At 39.1% G+C, this 22698-nt stretch overlaps 1 long non-coding RNA gene across 5 annotated transcripts in view; it reads right to left on the bottom strand.

The window, feature by feature from the left end:
• The window catches only part of LOC119244413 (uncharacterized), a 68840-nt gene that overhangs the window by 5786 nt on the left and 40356 nt on the right, over nucleotides 1-22698 (bottom strand). For all 5 annotated transcript variants that reach the window (XR_005125000.2, XR_005125001.2, XR_008551718.1 and 2 more), the window contains 6 exons: nucleotides 15643-15757; nucleotides 15303-15476; nucleotides 12508-12613; nucleotides 10195-10332; nucleotides 1301-1416; nucleotides 344-403 (listed from right to left, as the gene is read on the bottom strand). This is a non-coding gene — a long non-coding RNA (uncharacterized LOC119244413). The remainder of the gene's footprint in view (nucleotides 1-343; nucleotides 404-1300; nucleotides 1417-10194; nucleotides 10333-12507; nucleotides 12614-15302; nucleotides 15477-15642; nucleotides 15758-22698) is intronic.

Genomic DNA, 22698 nt, shown 5'->3' with positions numbered 1-22698 from the left:
GAGATTCCCACATGGTACAGCAGACCTCTCCTGTCCTGCCCGCTGCTCCCCTCAGCAGTGTATTTCAGTCCGTCTGCCTGTTCTGCTTTCTGCTCTGTCTCTGGGGAATTCTCTCACCCTCCTGCACCTCTGGCCTGTACCCCAGTTCTTGTATAAATGAATAAATGTTAAAAAATCAATCACATGCATGAAAACTACTATATGCTGAGTCCTGCCAGTTCAGTGAATAACCTGAGCTGGTGTGGTTAGGGAACCTCTGACACAACCACATGAAATGAAATTCTTATCTTGAGGGTTGATATGTCAGACATAATTACTGTCCACATGATATTTCACAGAATACCTTTACTTGAATCTGTGCTTGATCCTGGTCCTGAAAATGTGTGTACTTCTGTCCATTCAACTAAATGCATAAAAGATACAGATGAAACAAGGATATCAGGAAATAATATGAAACAAGTAACAACTCTATATTAAAAAGAATTTAAAAATAAAGAATACTGATGAGTGACAATATGTTCTATAGCATAAAATTTCCTGTAAAGAAAATGAAAGGCTCACATAGTCAATTTTCTTCAACTAAGCAGGGTTTATTTAATTCCTCTTTATAATAGTTGTGACACCAACAGGTAACTGGAATAATTATGTAAAAATACAACTATCACATATGTATAATAACATACTGATTATAGAATACTGATTTCTAATTCTTCCCTTAATTTCTTATAAAACTAGAAACATAGTTTAGGGGCCTCACTGGTGGTGCAGTGGGTTAAGCACAGCACTGTAGAGCTGTCCACAGCCTCTGCAGCACGGGTTCGATTCCCATCCAGTCAGGAAGATTCCCACATGGCGCAGCAGGCAGGCCTCTCCTGTCTCACCCGCGGCTCCCCTCGGTACTGTCTTTGGTCCATCTGCCTGTTCTGCTCCCGCTCTGTCTCTGGTGAATCCTCTCACCCTCCCACACCTCTGCCCTGTACCCCAGTTCTTGTATAAATAAAAATAAATCTATAAAAATAAACATATTTTAAAACAAGTCCTATTTGTTTGAATGTGATTAGAGGAAATATATACAAACTTAAATTTTAAGAACTTTTTTTTGGAAAGGCAATACTGTCTCAGATTTCAAATGACTACATGTAATTTCTTTAATTCTGAAGAACAAAGCAATTAAGAAATTTTAAGTATACAGGCAATTTGTACATCTTTTTCATTGCTCTTTCATTATCAAAATTCCTGTATTCTTATTTTTTCCTTTGTGGTAGCACCACCAAGAGTAATTCACTATCTGAAGTCTTACCTAGATCATTCTCTTCCTTCTTTTTATCATTTTCCTTCATTTCTTCCTTTTCGTTTTCATTCTTTTTGTTCTGTTGGTCCTTTCCACTTTTATGGTCAAGTATTATTTTGTGATTGCTATATGTAAAGAAAGGAAATTAATAAAATGGCTAATTTTAATACTTATGTGAATGTTGAGAGAAACCCTGCACAGTGAGCAGAAGGGTCTTGACCTGAGACTCTAAGGCATGTGAAAACTCATGCATCACGGAGGAAAACCTCTGAGTGACTGGACCTGCTGTTGAGTGCCCCGAAAGTGATCTGTGTAGGCTCATGCCTCAGTATCTCCACAGCCAAAAACCAATTAGGAGCAAAACTCCTCTGCTCTAGCTAATGAGCAATCAGATTACATATAGGAGCTGACCACCTGGCACTTAAAAGTCGAGAGTAGGCAAATATCAGCAGCAAAGAAAAATAGTTAATCATTTCAGCTGTCATTTTATGGTGCACATTGATGTTATGCCTAATGCACTCTGAGAAAGTATATAATGAGCACTAAGACAATAAAGATTCACTGCATGCTGGACATGACAGTCCCCCATGTCTGATTTCCCTCACCCTCATGTTGCAGGTCCAGGATTCAATAGAAGTCCACATGTGAACAACATTTTTATTCTTAGAATATTTCAGGTAATAACAGAAAATATCAAAATTTTAATTATCCCACACACTTCAAATGTGTAAGAGCTACAATTTGTTTTTAATCAAACAGGTAACTTAAAGGTGAAAAGGGGCTGTAGAGTGCAGAGATTAGAGTTAGATTAAAATATGGAAAGCATCTTTATGTCAAGTTTCAAATAGCCATCTGATCCTGGACAAACCACTTCCCTTTGCCTCCCTTTTCCCCTCTAAAACAGATATCTGGCTGTCCCATTCACAGAGTTATTAGGAAATTTAATATACCCACCATACCCCCAAAACAACAACAACAACAACAAAAAACTAATGCTCAGAGAAATACTGAAGCAATGAAATAATTTCTTTTTGAACTTTACTGGTAGAAGAACTTGGGATACCAAACTTCATTAAATGTGTGCTTTTTTTATAGTTCTAACAACCAAATGTTATATTTTGGCTAGTGAATGGCTCTTCCCCTGGGGCTTAGAATTCAAAGGCATCTCAGCTACTATAGAATTTGTAACTATATTTATAAATATATCACCTCATTAGATAACATAATTTTCCCCCATAACCAATCACATGAAGAACAGAAAACTAAAAATTCAAGCCTGGGTTTGACTAGTTCTATTCCTTTTCTACCTCTTCAAATTCATAATTAGTAGATCATCCTTAGAATGATATGTAATCCCCAGGTTCATATCCAACTTACCTGGAATACACAACCTGCTTTTATAATACATGGAAATTGAAGAGTCACAGATGGGGTTTAGCTTTCCTAACAACCAACTAACCATTCCACTGAATTACCTCCTTGTGAAGGAGATTCTGAAAAATATTTGAAACTTCACACAGATACAAGTCACTTGGGGGGTTTTCACTATTATGAAAAACAGATCATTTGAGGGATTAACCTTAATGAACCAGTTAGCACCCACTACTCTGAGAAGGACAATATGGCACTTTCCACAACTTATAAAAATTGTCCCACAGGATGTAAAGCAGCTTTGGGGTACAGATCTGGTACCAAAAGAGAAAGGATAATCTTAGCACTTCCTGCACCACTGCTTCAACTTCTCTGATAGCTGAGATTGGGTCCAAATAATATCTGCTAACTAAAAAGACAGACAAGACCCTCATAGGGTAATTCACGGTCAAGGTGTAGGCTAAGTTTTTTTTTTTGTTTGTTTTTTTTTTTAAATAATAAATTTTATTTTTATATTCCCCCATACAATTGCAAATGCCCCATTCTGACCCCAATCCTTCCCCTCCCGCCCCCCACACCCCAAAAAGTGTCTCTGGCTCATAGTTTTTTGTTGATTTTGATTTTCACTTTCTTATATTCATTTTCCTGGTCCCTTATTTAAGATTTCTAGATTCCTGCTATGAGTGAGACCATCCGGTATTTTTCTTTTTCTTTTTGGCTTATTTCGCTGAGCATGATCCCTTCCAGCGCCATCCATGTTGCTGCAAATTGCATGTGTTTATCTTTTTTGAATGCTGAGTAATATTCCATGGTATATATGTACCACATCTTCTTGATCCAGTCATCTATTTTTGAGCATTTGGGTTGTTTCCAAAGCTTAGCTATTGTAAATATCTGCTGCTATAAACATAGGGGTGCAGGTGCTCTTTGGAATTGATGTTTCTGTGTCCTTTGGGTAAATACCTAGGAGTGGAATTGCTGGATCATATGGAAGCTCTATGTTTAGCAGGTCCAGAAATCTCCACACAGCTCTCCATAGTGGTTGGACCAGTTTGCACTCCCACCAACCACGCAGAAGAGTTCCTTTTTCTCCACACCCTCGCCAACATTTGTTGTTGCTAGTTTTTTTAATATGTGCCATTCTCACTGGTGTGAGATGGTATCTCATGGTAGTTTTGATTTGCATTTCCCTGATTACAAGTGATGTTGAACATTTTTTCATATGTCTGTTGGCCATTTGCATTTCCTCTTCAGAGAAGTTTCTTTTTAGCTCTTCTGCCCATTTTTTGACTGGAATATTTTCTTTGTTGTCGCTGAGTCTCATCAGCTCTTTGCAGATTTTTGTGATCAGTCCTTTATCATTAGTGTTGGGTGCAAAAATGGTCTCCCAGTTGGTGGGATTTCTCTTTGTTTTTGTTATTGTCTCTTTTGCTGTGCAGAAGCTCTTTAATTTGATGTAGTCCCAGCTGTTTATCTTTGCCTTCACTATCACTGCTTTGGGTGATGTGTCTGTAAAGATGTCTTTGATGTGCAGATCCCGTAGTGTTTCGCCTATATTTCCTTCTATGTATTTTATGGTTTCAGGTCTTATGTCTAGTTCTTTAATCCATTTTGAGTTGATTTTTGTGTATGGTGTGAGGTAGTGGTCAAGCTTCATTCTTTTGCATGTAGCAACCCAGTTTTCCCAGCACCATTTATTGAACAAACTTTCTTTGCTCCAATGCATAGTCTTTGCTCCTTTGTCAAAGAGTAGTTGACCATAAATCCGTGGGCTTATTTCTGGATTTTCTATTCGATTCCATTGGTCTGTATGTCTGTTCTTGTGCCAATACCATGCAGTTTTGATGATTATGGCTTTGTAGTATAGTTTGAAGTCTGGGAGTGTGATGCCTCCATTTCCTTCTTTTTTTTCAGTAGAGCTTTGGCTATTCGGGGTTTTTGGTGATTCCATATAAATTTCATCAATAATTGTTCTATTTCTTTGAAGAATGCCATTGAGATTTTGATTGGAATAGCATTGAATCTGTATATTGCTTTTGGTAGGATGGCCATTTTAATAATGTTTATTCTTCCAATCCATAAGCAGGGGATGTCTTTCCATTTCTTTGTGTCTTCTTCTATTTCTTTTAACAGTGTTTTATAGTTTTCTTTGTATAGGTCCTTTACCTCTTTTGTTAGATTTATTCCCAAATATTTGATTTTTTTTTTGTTTCAATAATAAAAGGGATGTTTTTTTTTGATTTCTTCTTCTTCAGATTTATTGTTTGTGTATAGGAAGGCTACTGACTTTTGCGTGTTGATTTTGTATCCTGTACTTTACTGAATTGATTGATGAGTTGAATTAGTTTTTCTGTGGAGATTTTGGGGTTCTCTATGTATATTATCATATCATCTGCAAATAGTGATAGTTTCACTTCTTCTTTTCCTATTTGGATTCCTTGGATGTCTTTCTCTTGTCTTATTGCTCTGGCTAGGACTTCCAGTATTATATTGAAAAGCAGTGGTGAGAGTGGACATCCTTGTCTTGTTCCAGATCTTAATGGAATTGCTTTCAGCTTTTCACCATTGAGAATGATACTGGCTGTTGGCTTGTCATAGATGGCCTTTATGATGTTGAGGTATGTTCCTTGTATCCCAAGAATTTCAAGGGCTTTTATCATGAATGGGTGTTGCAGTTTGTCGAAAGCTTTCTCCGCATCTATTGATATTATCATATGGTTTTTATATTTCTTTTTGTTGATGTGTTGGATAACGTTGATTGATTTTCGGATGTTAAACCATCCTTGTGCCCCTGGAATGAATCCAACTTGGTCGTGGTGAATTATCTTATGGATACATTGTTGGATTCTGATAGCTAAAATTTTATTGAGGATTTTTGCATCAGTGTTCATTAGGGAGATTGGCCTGTAGTTTTCCTTTTTTGTGTTGTCCTTGTTCGGTTTTGGTATTAGTGTAATATTGGCTTCATAGAACGTGTTTGGTATTGTCCCTTCCTTCTCAATTTTTTGGAAGAGTTTGTGAAGGATAGGCGCTAATTCGTCTCTGAATGTTTGGTAGAATTCATTTGTAAATCCATCAGGTCCTGGGCTTTTGTTTTTGGGGAGGTTTTTGACTACCATTTAAATTTCGCTGCTTGTAATTGGTCTGTTTAGGTGTTCTATTTCTTCTTTATCTAGCTTTGGGTGATTGTAGAGTTGTAGGAATTTGTCCATCTCCTCTAGATTGTTGAACTTGTTTCCATATAACTGTTCATAGTAGTTACTGATTATTCTTTTGATTTCTGCTGTGTCCGTTGTGATTTCTCCTCTTTCATTGATGATCCTGTGTATTTGTGCTTTCTCCCTTTTTTCCTTTGTGAGCCTGGCTAGGGGTTTGTCTATTTTATTTATTTTTTCAAAGAACCAGCTCTTGGTTTCATTGATCTTTTGGATTGTTTTTTTAGTTTCAATTTCCTTTATTTCTGCTTTGGTTTTTATTATTTCTTTTCTTCTACTGGTTTTGGGGTTTTTTTGTTGTTCTTTTTCTAGATCTTTGAGCTTCAAGATTAGGTTGTTTCTTTGAGTTCTTTCTTGTTTTTTGATGTGAGCTTCTATTGCTATATATTTTCCTCTTATTACTGCTTTTGCTGCATCCCATACATTTAGGATATTGGTGTCCTCCTTGTCATTCAATTCAAAGAATTTTTTAATTTCTTCTTTGATCTCCTCGTTAGTCCAGTGGTCTTCCAGTAGTGTGGTTTTTAATCTCCATGAGGTAGGATAGTTCCTTGCCTTCTTTTTATGATTTATTTCTAGTTTGATGTCTTCATGGTCAGAAAAGATGGTTGGTATGATTTCAATCTTGGTGTATCTGTTGATGTTTGTCTTGTGCCCCAGTATGTGATCAATCCTGGAGAATGATCCGTGTGCGCTTGAGAAAAATGTGTACTCCGTTTTTTTTTTTGGGTTTAGTGTTCTATAGATGTCTGTTAAGCCCAAATGCTCTAGGTCCTTATTTAGAGCTTTAGTTTCTTTACTTATTTTTTGTCTTGTTGATCTATCCATTGTTGATAGTGGTGTGTTGAAGTCTCCGACTACGTATGTGTTTTCTCTGATGTCTGTTTTCAGAGAGGACAACAGTTGTCTGATATATTTTGGTGCTCTTTCGTTTGGTGAGTGTATGTTAATGAGTGTTATTTCTTCTTGAAGTATTGTCCCCTTAATCATAATGTAGTGACCATTGGGGTCTCTTTTTATTTTTTTGAGTTTGAAGTCTGTTTTATCTGATATAAGTATAGCTGTTCCTGCTTTCTTTTTTGGCCCATTTGCTTATAGGATTGTTTTCCATCCTTTGACTTTGAGCCTATTTTTATCTTTTGTAGCTAAATGTGTTTCCTGGAGACAGCAAAAGGTTGGGTTTTGTTTCTTAATCCAGGCTGCAACTCTGTGTCTTTTTATTGAAGAGTTTAGTCCATTTACATTTAGAGTTAATATTGATATGTTGGCATCTGTATTTGCCATTATGTTTGTCTTTCCTTTGATTTTATTTATTTATTCTTTTAATAACTTTTTTTTTTCTGGTCTTCTTTCGTTGTTATTCGTCCCTCTGAGGTTCTGGCTTTAGGATTCCTTGTAGTATTTTTTGGAGTGGGGGCTTAGTCGTAATGAAATTCCGGAGTTTCTCTTTGTCTGGGAAGGTCCATATTCTTTCTTCATGGAGGATAGAGAGCTTTGCGGGATAGAGTATTCTTGGTTGGCATCTGTTTTCTTGGAGTCTGTTGACTATGTCCCTCCACTCTCTCCTTGCCCGTAGTGTTTCTTCAGAGAAGTCTGATGTCAGCCTGATTGGTTTTCCTTTGAATGTTATCTGTGTCTTCCCTCTTGTCAGCTTCATTATTTTTCTCTTGTCCTGGATTCTTGGGAGCTTTACTATTATGTGTCTTGCTGTGTTTTTCCTTTCGTCGTGGAAGTTTGGTGTTCTTCTTGCTTCTTGTACATCAATTTTCAGCACCTTCTTCGTATTTGGGAAGTTCTCTTCAATTATCTCCTGGAATATTTTCTCTGTTCCTACATCTCTCTCCTCTCCTTCTGGAATTCCTATACCTCTTATGTTTCCTTTCCTCATGGAGTCAGATAGTTCCCGAAGTCTTTCTTCATTCTTTTTCCTTCGTACTTCTCTTTCCTTTTCTGTTTTGGTTCTTTTTATTTCTGTGTCTTCAAGAGTACTTATTCGTTCTTCCATTTCATCTATTCTGCTTTCATTGTTTTTCCCAGAGTTCTTTAGTTCCTCCATTAATTCTTTGATTTCCTGCATTTCTTTTATTTCCCTCTTTAGGGACTCTATTTCCTTCTTCTGATCTATCACTTTTTTAATCATGGCAATTTTAAATTCTCTTTCTGGAAGGCTCAGAAGTTCTTCCAAGTTGCTGTCGTTGCAATCTGGGGAGTGGTTTTCTTTTTGTGGTGTGCTTCTTTCCTGAGGGGTTGTTAGGTTGCGTGTGGTTCTTCTACTCCCTACTGTCTGTTTTCTAATTTGTCGTATGCATTGGGACACTGTGTTGCTCGGACTGACTGGCATCTTGGGTGAACTTCTCCGCTCCCCTCTGGCTCTTCCAGGAGCCATCTCTGTCTTCTGGGGGAGCTTTCTGCTGGTTTTAGGCAGTTTTTACTGAAGCAATGTCCCTGTTCTAAAATGGCGAAGCGGGATGCAGTCCCTGCGCCTCCGGTTTCAGGCACACTCTTCTGCACCCCCGGTCTGCCCCGGACGTGGGTGCCTGCTCCCTCTGTGGGCTCAGACTGCTGGTCGGAAGGGGCCTGGCGTGGGGTGGGCTAACTTCCCAGCTGGCCACTGGGTCCTCCAGAAGCCTTCTGCCCTTTTCAAGCAGTCTTAAGAAATTTCCTGTTCTATGGGGTGTTAGTGACTTTTTTTTCCTGGTCGCTAGGTGGCGCCAGAGATCTCTCCTATTGTCCTTGGGGGGCTGTTTTTCGCCCCCCCCACCCAGTGGGAGGGAACAGAGCGGGAATGGTAGGGTAAACCTCAACAGCTTTGGGGTGCTGTGTCTGCCTTGTGCCCCACCGTCGTGGGGAACCCACGCCCCTAATTTCGTGCCCCGGGTCTCAGTTCAAAGCCCTCAGGTCCAGGACGCGGGCTGTAGCCCAGTTCAGTGGCACGGGAATGGCGCCTTTGCACTGCTCCCGTGCCTGGGGGCCTGGTTCCTGCTTACTCAGGGAGGGACCTTCACCTCAGTGAGGACCTCCGCGCATCTCCCCGCAAGCCTAGGTCGCAGGCGCGGGGACCTGGGCCGCTGTGATCCCGGTCCGCATTTTCTTTTCAAGCGCGCCAAGCGCGCCGCCGCTTTCCCGCGCAAGCTTACCGGCAGCCCGGGCTGTGTGCGCGTCTCCCGGGGTCTTTGTTCTTCTCTAATGGCGCCCGGAGCCGTTCACTCACCGCCGCTGCGAATCCTGCAGGGTTCGCCTCAGCTCCCGTTCACGGGGTGTGGTGGCTGCACACGCACAGTCCCGCTTGCTGAGTCCTATGTTCTTGTTGGTCGTTTTAGTGTGTTGTTTCCCTCCTCTCTGCAGGTCGGAGAGTGCCGCCTCTGTGGGCGGGGGAGGGGAGCAGGGTTCTACGCTTCCCTCCCTTCTAGTCCTCTTTTATGGCCACTTTCTTCTTTGGGTAGTTTGCTGGAGTCACCCGTTTATCTTCCGTGTCCCAGTTCTCTCTGGGACCTGCCGCTTTTCTTCCCTATTAACTTTTTTTAATGGGAGATCTTACTCGCAGCGTCTCCTCGCCGCCATGTTGCTCCACCCCCTCCCTAGGCTAAGTTTTTGAGTGGGGGATAAGGGTATGTGTGGCTAAAGCTTGGAGGGGGGGCCGCAAGAACATAGTGGCTGAGCATATGACTATATGTATATGAACTAAAGAAAGTCGTGACATTGAAGTCCTAGTGGAAATCACCATGGAGATGGAGGAATCTGATCAGCAGAGGCATCCTGGGAGCAATGGTCAATAGTGACCAGACTACAAGAGCAGTTTCCGGAGCAACACTGCAGTAACAGAATCAATGGGGACAAAAAAATGATCAGCATGCCTTTCACCATTTGCCCTCCATGCAACTTGTGAAAAAGAACTGTCTCTCATGGATTTAAAGAATGTGTTGCTTAGGTTCTTAGAAAATTCAAGGGGGAAAGATAGGCAATAGCATCTAAGGGGAAAGTATAGGATTTTTTGCTAAAATGAACTTTTCAAAATGCAAATAACTAGTCAGAAAAATCAGACATGTGAAGGGATTTTGTGACATGATTTTGTAGAGTTTTGCTGGAATGAAGTGGATCACATCAGAATCCCTAAGGATAAAGATCGAAAAGTGCCCACTGCTACTCCCAACTAGTCTAGTCATGGCTTGGTTTCTGGCCGATGCTGTGGACTACCGCAATGCCATTCCACAACTGCCTACCCAAACTATGAAATCCCACCTGTTACAGAAGAAGCAGCAGTTAAATTCTTTTAATCCTCAGGTTAGCGATAGCTAACATTCTAATGTAAACACTTACTTAATATAACCATGAAGAAGAGCATACTGGTCAGCAGTCCTTCCACCCCGATCTTCAGAAGAGCAATCAATGCCATGCCGGAGGAGAATATGAATGACCTCTGGTGAATCATGGCATGCAGCAAACGCGAGGGCTGATCTAAAATAGCAGAGATAACTTCACCCTTGGGAACTTAAGTTACTTAGAGAGCTACTTGGATCTATTCTACCAAATTCGTCCCTTGCCTGTCTTTCTAGAATTGACCATTTACGTGTGCAAGTATTCATCTCTGTAACTTAACTTGAAGGCTAAAAGGCGGCATCATGTCCCATTGGGACCCATCACAGTAGAAGCCGCTAATTTAAGGCCCTTTGATGGACAAGAAACAATGCCAAGATCACTTATCTGAAATAGGTGAAGCTCTGAATGAATTATTTTCCATTTCTTCCTTAGTCTGTTGTTATCAGTTAAAGGTTAGGTAAGTAAAAGTTATTTGCAAGCTTAAAACAGTGATATTGATAATAATGGTAACAATACTCAGAGCTGCAGTTAATGATGCTGATAATGCATTGCTAAGCATCAAATTAAGTGCTATATCAACAATCTTACACAAAATGATCCTCAAAAGATATACAGTTGACCTTTGCACTTTGTAGGGGTTGGGGTGCTGACACCCAGCACAATGAAAATCCATGCTTTTGAACTCCCCCAAACTTTAACTAGTTATAGACTGCTATTGACTGGAAGTCTTACTGATACCATAGACAGTTGATTAACACATCTTTGGTATTTCTTTACATTCTTACCATAAGGAAAGCTAGAGAAGAGAAAAAGTTATGAAGAAATTGATAAGATGCATTCACAGTATTGCAGTATATTGAGTGATAGCGTAAGTTTACTCCCACCCCTTCTGCTCACTGCAATAGAAACAGGAGGTAGACGTTAAATTATTAGTCAGTCATTAGTATATATTAGTCAATTTTATGCTCTAATGATTTAAAACTGCATCTTTACATTGGTTCACATTTTCTTTGATTAAGAATGCCTCACATGCACAGTCTGTACACACAGATGGTGTACAGTGTGTAAGTATTAACAAACTTTTATTTTTTATAAAAGATTTGTATAAAATTTATGGTAGTAAATGATAAAACAGACTATTATCTATATGTAATTTATGCATTCATGACATATCTAACTTTTTCTGAATATTTTCAATATTTCAAGGCTATAGTTTGTGAGTTTTTTAAGTTGTGCTGTTCAGGTGTCAATTGTGCTATTATCTTCCTTTTCATATGAGGAGCATATTGGCTGATGATAAGCAATGTTCCTAAGGTCACACACCTAGCAAGTGGCAAAGATAGGAATTAAACCCAGGCCTGTGGAATCTAAAACACATCTCTTCTCTATCACCTACTTATGAATTTTCTTTATAAAGAAGAAACTTATTCTTTATAAAGAAGAAATTTCTTTCTTACTTCCACCCATATCAATTGAAAGTAAAAGCAGGAAAATAAACTAGAAGTGGCAAAGGAAAAAACCAATGATCCTATAGTATCTAGTAATAGTAATTAATATTCACATAGGGATATAAGCTAATATAATTAGTAATCTTCAAAGAAAGCAATTTATAACAAGTATTATCCAAAAAATAAAATCAACCTTTTTATGTCTAATATGCATCTTTTAAGGAAAAATATTGAAATGGAAAGGCTAAAGTCGTATTACTAGAAGGATGTGCAATTTCAGGTTGGTGTCATATAGTAAACTCAAAGTTAGACTCCACACTTCACAAGACTAATAAACCAACAGGAAACCATGTGAGGTAACGTAAGGGCATACAACCGAAAGAATCAGATTGTGTCATCAGCTAACATAAGTACTATGAATCCTGCTATGTTGTTCTTCATATTACGCAGTAAGAATAACTGGTTTTCCAAGGGCAAGTCCTAGGAGTCTGACTGTGGAACTGATGTGCCAGTGGGGGATGGAGAGAAGTGTGTAGATTCCCAGTGTGGGAGGGTGCACAATGGATATGTGGGAGGGTTGTGGGTGTTATAGTGGTGGTTGTGGCATAGTAACATACATCTGAATAGGTGGGATCCTTTACTTCGGAATTCTATACAGTGCTGTACACTAATGTTGCTTTAATAAATGTGCACGTGTGTGCACACACACACAATTAAAATATTTGGGGAAAAAAGAATTGGTTCTCTTCCTAACAGGACATGTTGATATTAATAATTAAAACCCATGTGCTTCTTATTTAATTTAATCTTTCTGGTTTCAGTAATTGTTACCACTCTAGAACCACATAAAATTTAAAATACATACCTTCCAAAACTATCAACAGCATTTATATTTGCTCCCTTGCTTAGCAAAAACTCTATTAATTTATTTTTTTTTGACTCACAGCATATAAAAGTGGTGTATATCCAATCTGTAAACAACAAACACAATTTATGGTTTACAAAATCACATATTTTAAACTGAATTTTAAAACTTAAAAGAGATCTCCTGAACTCAAACCTATAAGAAAAATCAATTTAAAAGTAACCCCTTCCTTCTCACCAGTCACTTCATATGTGCTGTTCTTTCTCTTTAAAATACTTCTTTCTCTAGCCTCAACAGATGCAAAGTTATTGTCCAACACTCTTGTCAAGAATTTCTTGGTCCCAAGAATCTTGCTTCCACTACAGAATTTACCATGGTATACTTTAGTTATTTTATTCCTCACCATCTAAACCAAGAATTTCTTGAGGCCATAGGATGCTTGTTTTTTTTAAGCCCTTGTAGGGTAAAGAAAATGTCAGGCTTTTCTGCCCTCCCACCTCCAACCTACTTTTGGCAGAAGTTAAGGACTATGCTCCACTAGAAACATTCCACGATCATTTACTGCTTTAGAAAATTACAAAATATTACATGTCCAGTTCTAAAAAAATCTGTATAACTTTGCTGAATCCCTTTTGAACAATACTTTCTTGTGGCAAACATTAACATTTGAGGAATTAAGGGTTGCAGGGATCATTTTGAGAATTTTCTACTGAAGGTGATGGTTTTCTTCCAGTGCGGCACATTTTTTTTATTCCTTTAATTTTTGCTCTTTTTTATTTTTATTTTTTAATATTTTATTTTATATAATTCTTACATCATTTTTCATTTTTGCACAATATATGCATTTTCATTTTGGTTATATTCCACATACAATTGCACCACCCCATTATTTTGACCCTAATCCTTCCTCTTCCAGCCCCTCAGCACCCATAGTGTGTCTCTAGATTTAGTTGCTTGTTGATCTTGTTTTTTACTTTGTATTAATTAGTCTTTTTCCTGATCCCTTATTTAGGTTTTCTAAATTCCTGCTATGAGTGAGACCATCCAGTATTTTTCTTTTTCTTTCTGACTTACTTCGCTGAGCATGATGCCTTCTAGCTCCATTCATGTTGCTGCAAACTGCATGTGTTTATCTTTCTTGATTGCTGAGTAATATTCCATTGTCTATATGACTGGATCAAGAAGATGTGGTACATATGCACAATGGAATATTACTCAGTGAGGCACATTTACTTGGTTCTCTGCTATCAGTGGTACCTGGCACCCTAATGTCACTATCCGGCAATCTTACTTCACTTGGATTACTAAGGACATGGGCTCTGAATTTAAAAAAAATAGGCTTCAAATGAGTTCTGATTGCTTATTACTAAATGGTCCTTGGGTTGCCCCTATTAGAAGATGGAACTTTTTTATCTTACCTTAGTAAGAGAAAATTCATTTTTTAAAATTCACTTTTAGTCTGGTTTTCATTTTCATTGCCACTGAAAATTATTTTCTTTTTTTAGAAGAATGGGGACCAGAAATAAAAATACAATGTCCTCCATATGTTGAGAATTTGGCAAAAAAAACACAGAATTTTCCTTTACCAAATAAGAATTATGATTTGTAAACCCTGAAGAGCATCTGAGTAAATATAAACTAAAGGGGAAAAAACAGCTCTTCCCTCTATTGGAAATTACCCTGAATAGCCAAATTTCCAAGTTAGCCCACGTGTTTATGATTGCTCTCTTCCTTTTCCCTTTTCCCTCCTCAGGCTTGGCCAGAGAGAGAGAAATCATTTTATGAAAAATATTGTTTATGAAGCAAAAATTCATCATCAGCAGCAGACTTCTTTCATATTACTTTTGTTTTGAGTTTTAAAATAAAGACTATTTCTCAGGCAAATTTTGTTGCCCTGTGTTTTCATTATTAGGAAAAAAACACTGGGTTGAAAAAAATTTTTAAAAATAACCTTTAACCAATTCAGTGCACAAATACTTGGCAAACACCCCTATAAAAATGCTAAGCCCCTCTACTGTATCTTTTAGACACATTATTATTTAAAGTGGAATTTTAGACAATTATTTAAAGCCATTTTCATTCAGGGAGTGCGCGACCCTCCAATATGTACATGTGACCCACCTATGTCAGGGCTGTGGTTACAGAAGGTAATGTATGTCCAGATGGAAAAGCAGATCGAATGACTTCCCTTTCACCTGCTCCCCTGTACAGCTATGCCCCACTGATGAGCTATGCAAGAATGAGCAGGACTTCTTGCTGCGGGGAGCCCACAGTGGTTCAGAGCTGGCAGCATAGTGAGCAACACACGTGGATGCCCTTGTTCGATGTCAAGACATGACCTGACCCCTTGCCCTGATTTCGGAACCTAGGGTGCTGGGCCCTGACAGCCTGCTGCTTCTCTCCGTGGGTAACCATGCTGGCTGTGGCGTCTCAGTCCCCCCCGTACCCAGGCTAGTAGCACCCATTTCTTGGACCCAGCAGAGTACCTAGCACCTATCATGTCTTCAGTCTTTTGTGGGTGCTGAGCCTACACCCACTGCCAGGCACTAAGGAAAAGTTTTTCCAACAGGGGTGCATACGTGATGCAGTGACAGACTTTTGGCCTTTCCGTGGGCACCATCGTTCTCTAGATCTCCCTGACTTGGCTTCAGAGTTGTGGTGATAGGCCCTTGTGTATAGTCTTCAGGATAATGTATGCATGCATACATATCAGAGAGATATAGATAATAAAATGTTTTGTGGCTTAAAAAATGCAGTTCCTATGTTTTGTAAAAAAAAAATTACTTGGTCTATACCTTGTTTGGTACCTCAATATTTGCTTTGTGTAAAAGCAGCTTTGTTATTATGGACTCATTTTCATTTTGAACAGCATAGTGGAGCGCAGAGTTGCCATCAGCGTCCAAAATATCTGGATCAGCACCATGTTCTAGAAGAATACGTACACAATCTTCTTCCTGGTTTTGTACTGCCTGTCAGTATCACACAAAGAAATAGTAAATTCTAGGAATTAAGTTTAAACATTTTGTAGGTTTTGGCAATTTGCTAACTTAAATGAGGTTAATGTACTAAATTCATTTCCAGTCAAGTAAACTGAGTCAAATCCATCCCATGCTGGTTGAGTTGGCTACCACATACCTTCACCAGAGCTGTCCTGTGCTCAGCATCACGCAGGTTAAGGTCGCATTTTCTCTCTGCAAGCAGAGTGACCACTGCACTGTGACCATGGGCTGCGGCCAAATGGAGGGGAGTCCTATGAGAGTTAAAGGCACCTTTAGGAAATCATAGTGCAAGATCTCAAATACACCACTACTCTTGGAGCTATAAACATGAATGAGCTAGTTATTCCAATGTCTCCACAACATCATTTTCTTGGGGAAAAGGACATTTATTAGCTCTTCTCACTCACCACATTAATGAAAGAGCAGCCTGTTTGAATAGAAAAGCTTGACCTTTGGAGTCAGTACCACTGGACTTGAATCCAACTTTACTCTGTCACTTATCAGCTGTTTTAGCCTTTCTATGCTTCAATTTCTCTTCAGTGATAGGGGGATAAAACAGTCCTTGTTTCACAGAACACTGTGATGATATTACATGAGACTCTATGCAAAGTGTTCAGAATAGTCCCCAGCACAAAGAGCAACTCAATCTTATTAGATAATATTACTCGTATTACCACTAGCACCACTTTGTGAAGGCAATAACTCAATTAAATAAAATGATTCAAGTACACCAACTTTGCAGGTATATTTAGGTTTAGAGGGAGAACTGTCCTTCATTGATTCTAAGATGCTCCCAGCTTCTCACATTTAACCTCCTGACACTGGAATGCATAAATGTATAATTCATAATGTCTCATAACCATAATTAACAGCATTTAAAAAAGTCTCATTGCTACATCAAATAGTGGGGTATCACATCATCCACAGTATGGCACACTAAGTGAAGTATAGTATAAACAACAGGTCTGTTGCAGTTCTACTCATATGCTTGGCAGTTAAAGAAACTGTAATTGTTTTTATTTTTTTTCTTTACATGCATGCTTTATTCTATGTACAACAAACATTTTTTGCTTCCTCATTTTGTCCTTTCAAATTTCATGAATTATATTTAAAACATTAAGAGGCAAGAGAACTAAGTAAATAATTTTAAAATGATTCTTTTTAAATTTTTTAATTATTTATTTTTTACATCATTGTTCATTTTTAAACAATATTTGCTTTCCCCTCCCCAGGTGTAGTCCCCATAGAATTTCCTTCACCAATGCACCAGTGCATCATCACCACAGGCCCTTGGGTTCCTCCCTCCCACCCTCTGATCCCTCTCCCTCCTCCTCCCCTGCAGGATACCTCTGGCTTAAAATTATCTGGTTTTGTTGTGTTGTGTCAACAATCAAAAATGATAAACTAATTTTTGGATGGAGATGGAAAGAATTATGCTCAGTGAAATAAGTCAGAAAGAAAAAGAAAACCATATTGGATGGTTTCACCTATAGGAGGAATAGAGGGGACCCAAATAAGAAATCAGTGTAAAAAATAATAACAGTATAAAAAATGATTCTTGCTGCAGGGGGCCATTTTTGCCCCAGCCAGATAGGATACTGACAAACAGCTAAGAGAAAAGGCTTTACACCGTGGGGCTGAAGATCTGGCATAACTTTGTTTTTTGTTCTTGGTCATAGAGAGAGAAAAAATTATCAAAAAGTATATTAGGCAATAAATTATATGTATCAGCATACTATAAGTAAATAGCACGGAAAATTGTTTGTTTAGAAATTAGTTGTTGGGCACCTTGGCCCACTTGACAATGGGAGACGGTTTGTTGTGCATGCCCGACAAGCAATCCAGCACAACAATTGTAGTGGGTCCTTCTTTTGCCTTCTCTAGAAGTTTCTTGGGAAAGTTTTTAAAAGAATCTATTTGAGTTAGGAGTTTCTAAATAGAAAAAAGATCTGATAGCTGAGTAGCAGCCGGTCCCCAGCTGAAGGCCATGAGGATAAAAGGAGACTTTTCTTGCTTAGGCTTTGGCTAATAGGGAGGTACCAGTGGCTATCAACTGTCTTAGGTTATTGTTTAGCTGAAACAATGAGTTTTAGTGAAAGGCTTAGTTTTTTTATTAACCTTGAAGGTTGCCAGCTTACTGAGAGCAGGTAGAGGCCAAAAGCCCATAGAAAAAGAGATGCACTGATTGTTTCTGCTTTGCTTCTATGCACATGATAATGTAATCTCACTGCTTGCAAAAAATGTATAAATAAAAACCTGCTGCGCCTCTCGGCAGAAGATACTAACATCTCACCTAGTGCCGGTGTCTCCTCATTACCTCATCCCCTTCCCCTCAGTCCTTTCGTTTTCGCCAAGGACGTCTCATCCTTTCAGGAACCCCTGACATGACATTTTGCTGGGGGCTGGTCCCCGGCAGATTCTTATTACAAATTTTCAAGAAACTTTAGGCCAAAAGAAACTCATGATTCCTATGAATAGAAATGGCTTATTTTATGCACTATTTTTAGTGGTAAATGCTGTGAAAGTCAGTATGCCAATTATGACTATTAGTATTCAATCTTATTATACATTTTCAAATAGGCAAGTAAAGATTATCTTTTATAATTCCCTGCTTTTAGAAATGCTTTTGTTTCCAAGGAGGCAGGAAAAACTTCCACTGAGAATAGGTGATAATTCATTACTTCAGTTTGAAATTTCTCACCTTGCTCAGACTTGCCTTGTAGCTTTTAAGGATAAAATATGTAGAATATTTCTGCTATGTAATGATGATCAAAATTGGGTTGAATGAATGGATAAATACAGCTGGAGACTTCAATATGTGTATGATTTAATCTCCATTACTGTCCCTGGGAAAGTCATTACTCAAGTAGCAACCTTTCAAGTAGTGTAAACCAAGTCTATCTATGGGCGAACACTAAAGGCTGGGGAGTCAGTATAATCAACTTGAACAACCACCAGCTACAGCATCTAAGAGAGCTGAGGCTGCCACTCATTCAATGCTTTAAAAAAAGAAAAAAACTTTTAGGAAATAAAGCAAAATATTTGCTATAACAATAATCATCACTGACAATTATTTGTAACAATAATAATAGTAATTGTCATCATATATGCCTACTATTTATATTTTCATAAATATGCCAGTAAAATAACATGACTGATCTATAATTGTTTATAAAGTTATTATAATCTATCTATTTAAATATGTACATAATAATCAGCAAGTAAATAGAGAGAAGAACAAAGACCCCGGAGACACGCACACAGCCCGGGCTGCCAGTAAGCTTGCGCGGATAGCGGCGCGCTCAGCGCGCTTGAAAAGCAAGTGCAGACCAGGATCGCGGCTGCCCAGGTCCCCGCGCCTGCGACCTAGGCTTGGGAGACGACCTAGGCTTGCGGGGAGACACATGGAGGTCCTCACTGAGGTGAAGGTCCCTCCCTGAGTAAGCAGGAACCAGGCTCCCAGGCACGGGAGCGGTGCAAAAGGCGCCATTCCCGCGCCACTGAACTGGGCTACAGCCCGCGTCCTGGAACTGAGGGCTTTGAAACTGAGACCCGGGGCATGAAATTAGGAGCGTGGGTTCCCCACGATGGTGGGACACAAGGCAGACACAGCACCCCAAAGCCGTTGAGGTGTACCCTACCATCCCCGCTCTGCTCCCTGTCCCACGGGGTGGAAAATCAGCTCCCCAAGGGCTCTAGGAGAGATCTTTGGCGCCACCTAGCGACTTGTAGACAGCACAGGCTCCTGAAGGAGCTATTGGCCAGCTGGGGAGTTAGCCCACACCCGGCCCCTTCCGAACAAGTAGTCTGAGCACACAGGGAGAGCGAGCACCCACAGCCAGGGCAGACCAGGCACGCAGAAGAGTGTGCCTGACACCGGACACGCAGGGAGTGTGTCCCACATCACCATTTTAGAACAGGGACATTTCTTCAGTAAAGACTACCTGCAGAAGGCTTCCTCAGGAGCCAGAGGTGAGCGGGGGAAGTTCGCCCACGCCAGACCCCCTCTGGCCTGCAGTCCAAGCCCAGAGGGGGAGCAGGAACCCACCGCCGGGGCAGACCAGGCGCACAGGGGAGTGTGTCCCCACATCGACATTTTAGGACAGGGACCTTTCTCCAATAAAGACTGCTTGAAACTGACAGATGACTCCTGGAGGAACCAGAGGGGAGAAGAGAAGCCCACCCAAGATGCCGGCCAGTCCCAACAACACAGTGTCCCAACGCATATGGCAAATTAGAAAACAGACAGTAGGGAGGAGAAGAACCACACGCAACCTAGCAACTCTCCAGAGAAAAAGCACACCACAAAAAGAAAACCAGCCCCCAGATTGCAACGACAGTAACTTGGAAGAACTTCTGAGCCTTCCAGAAAGAGAATTTAAAATTGCCGTGATCAAAAAACTGACAGAAGTCATAAAGGAAAACAATGATAAGGGAAAAATAATCAACGATCAGAAGAATGAAATTGAGTCCCTAAAGAGGGAAGTAAAAGAAATGCAGGAGATCAAAGAATTAGTGGAAGAACTAAAGAATTTTCTGGGAAAAGCAATGAAAGCAGAATTGATGAAATGGAAGAACGAATAAGTGCTCTTGAAGACACAGAAATAAAAAGAAGCAAAACAGAAAAGGAAAGAGAAGTACGAAGGAATAAGAACGAAGAAAGACTTCGGGAACTATCTGACTCCATGAGGAAAGGAAATATAAGAGTTATAGGAAAACCAGAAGGAGAGGAGAGAGAAGTAGGAACAGAGAAAATATTCAAAGAGATAATTGAAGAGAACTTCCCAAATGTGAAGAAGGAGCTGAAAATTGATATACAAGAAGCAAGAAGAACACCAAACTTCCACGACGAAAGAAAAAATACAGCAAGACACATAATAGTAAAGCTCCCAAGAATCCAGGACAAGGAAAAAATAATGAAGCTGGCAAGAGGGAAGAAACAGATAACATTCAAAGGAAAGCCAATCAGGCTGACATCAGACTTCTCCGAAGAAACACTACGGGCAAGGAGAGAGTGGAGGGACATAGTCAACAGACTCCAAGAAAACAGATGCCAACCAAGAATACTCTATCCCGCAAAGCTCTCCTTCCTCTTTGAAGAAAGAATATGGACCTTCCCAGACAAACAGAAACTCTGGAATTTCATTGCAACTAAACCCCCACTCCAAAAAATACTACAAGGAGTCCTAAAGCCAGAACCTCAGAGGGACGAATAACAATGAAAGAAGGCCAAAAAAAAAAGTTATTAAAAGAATAAATTAATAAAATCAAAGGAAAGACAAACACAATGGCAAATACAGATGTTAACATGTCAATATTAACTCTAAATGTAAATGGACTAAACTCTTCAATAAAAAGACACAAAGTTGCAGCCTGGATTAAGAAACAAAACCCAACCTTTTGCTGTCTCCAGGAAACACATTTAGCTACAAAAGATAAAAATACGCTCAAAGTTAAAGGATGGAAAACAATCCTACAAGCAAATGGACCAAAAAAGAAAGCAGGAACAGCTATACTTATATCAGATAAAACAGATTTCAAACTCAAAAAGATAAAAAGAGACCCCAATGGTCACTACATTATGATCAAGGGGACAATACTTCAAGAAGAAATAACACTCATTAACATATACTCACCAAACGAAGGAGCACCAAAATATATCAGACAACTGTTGTCTTCTCTGAAAACAGACATCAGAGAAAACACATACGTAGTGGGAGATTTCAACACACCACTATCAACAATGGATAGATCAACAAGACAAAGAATAAGTAAAGAAACCAAATCTCTAAATAAGGACCTAGAGCAATTGGGCTTAAAAGACATCTATAGAACACTAAACCCCAAAAAAACGGAGTACACATTTTTCTCAAGCGCACACGGATCATTCTCCAGGATCAATCACATACTGGGGCACAAGACAAACATCAACAGATACACCAAGATTGAAATCATACCAACCATCTTTTCTGACCATGAAGGCATCAAACTAGAACTAAACCATAAAAAGAAGGCAAGGAACTTTCCTACCTCATGGAGATTAAAACCACACTACTGGAAGACCACTGGACTAATGAGGAGATCAAAGAAGAAATTAAAAAAAATTTTGAATTGAATGACAAGGAGGACACCAATATCCTAATTGTATGGGATGCAGCAAAAGCAGTAATAAGAGGAAAATATATAGCAATAGAAGCTCACATCAAAAAACAAGAAAGAACTCAAAGAAACAACCTAATCTCGAAGCTCAAAGATCTATAAAAAGAACAACAAAAAACCCCAAAACCAGTAGAAGAAAAGAAATAATAAAAACCAAAGCAGAAATAAATGAAATTGAAACTAAAAAAACAATCCAAAAGATCAATGAAACCAAGAGCTGGTTCTTTGAAAAAAATCAATAAAATAGACAAACCCCTAGCCAGGCTCACAAAGGAAAAAAGGGAGAAAGCACAAATAAACAGGATCATCAATGAAAGAGGAGAAATCACAACGGACACAGCAGAAATCAAAAGAATAATCAGTAACTACTATGAACAGTTATATGTAAATAAGTTTAATAATCTAGAGGAGATGGACAAATTCCTACAACTCTACAATTACCCAAAGCTAGATAAAGAAGAAATAGAACACCTAAACAGACCAATTATAATTAGCAAAATTGAAATGGTAATCAAAACCTCCCAAAAACAAAAGCCCAGGACCTGATGGATTTACAAATGAATTCTACCAAACATTCAGAGACGAATTAGTGCCTATCCTTCACAAACTCTTCCAAAAAATTGAGAAGGAAGGGACAATACCAAACACGTTCTATGAAGCCAACATTACACCAATACCAAAACCGAACAAGGACAACACAAAAAGGAAAAACTACAGGCCAATCTCCCTAATGAACACTGATGCAAAAATCCTCAATAAAATTTTAGCCATCAGAATCCAAGAATGTATCCATAAGATAATTCACCACGACCAAGTAGGATTCATTCCAGGGGCACAAGGATGGTTTAACATCCGAAAATCAATCAACGTTATCCAACACATCAACAAAAAGAATATAAAAACCATATGATAATATCAATAGATGCTGAGAAAGCTTTCGACAAAGTGCAACACCCATTCATGATAAAAGCCCTTGAAATTCTTGGGATACAAGGAACATACCTCAACATCATAAAGGCCATCTATGACAAGC

The sequence above is a fragment of the Talpa occidentalis genome, unplaced genomic scaffold (genome assembly GCF_014898055.3).
Source record: "Talpa occidentalis isolate TD23 unplaced genomic scaffold, MPIMG_talOcc4v2.1 talOcc4.14, whole genome shotgun sequence".
Taxonomy (NCBI): domain Eukaryota; kingdom Metazoa; phylum Chordata; class Mammalia; order Eulipotyphla; family Talpidae; genus Talpa; species Talpa occidentalis.
Note: the sequence above shows the minus strand (reverse complement) of the source record. Positions and strands in the feature narration are given on the sequence as shown.